This window comes from Myotis davidii, unplaced genomic scaffold (assembly GCF_000327345.1).
Source record: "Myotis davidii unplaced genomic scaffold, ASM32734v1 scaffold614, whole genome shotgun sequence".
Classification (NCBI taxonomy): domain Eukaryota; kingdom Metazoa; phylum Chordata; class Mammalia; order Chiroptera; family Vespertilionidae; genus Myotis; species Myotis davidii.
Genome location: NW_006287807.1, coordinates 411494 through 412195, shown reverse-complemented (window position 1 = coordinate 412195; position 702 = coordinate 411494). Strand labels below are relative to the sequence as shown.

The window sequence follows — 702 nt, the reverse complement described above, 5'->3', positions numbered from 1 at the left end:
GGCTTCTTCCTCCAGCTGACCCTGCCCCCCCCCAGGAACCCCCACCCCGATTGGGGGTGTGGCCAGCCTGCAAACCACCGGAGGCCGCTCACCCCAGCAGGCCCCACCCTCCAGTGGGGACCCTCACCCCGATCCAGGGCCCCCCATCAGGTCAGGCTGGCTGGCCCCTACCCGTGCACCAGGCCTCTATAGCAATATAAAACCCTGACCGTATACTGCCACCGGTCCCCACCACTGTATCCACTGCTGCTGCTGTGCCATGTTCCTGAGGATTGAGGAGAATCCCCTAGGAACCGAAAATGCCGAAACCAATCAATGTCCAAGTCACCACCATGGATGCGTGGAGCTGGAGTTCGCCATCCAGCTAGACATGCCAGGAAAGCAGCTTTTTGATCAGGTGGTTAAGACAATCAAAAGCCCAGTGACCAAAATGGTGGAATGACCAGATTGACCACAATGACCAGAACAACCACGGCCCCTCACCCCAGCTGCCCCATCCCCCAGCAGGGACCCCCACCCCAATAAAGGGTGTGGCCAGCCTGCAAACTGCCCGAGGCTTCTTGCTCCAGCTGGCCCTGCCCCCCCCCAGGAACCCCCACCCCGATTGGGGGTGTGGCCAGCCTGCAAACCACCGGAGGCCGCTCACCCCAGCAGGCCCCACCCTCCAGTGGGGACCCCCACCCCGATCCCGGGCCCCCCTTC

At 63.0% G+C, this 702-nt stretch overlaps 1 protein-coding gene and 1 pseudogene across 1 annotated transcript in view; both read left to right on the top strand.

The window, feature by feature from the left end:
• Positions 1 to 702, top strand: part of FHL2 (four and a half LIM domains 2) — a 37823-nt gene that overhangs the window by 4925 nt on the left and 32196 nt on the right. The window lies entirely within an intron of this gene.
• LOC102772569 overlaps positions 230 to 702 on the top strand; it is a 2801-nt pseudogene continuing 2328 nt past the window's right edge.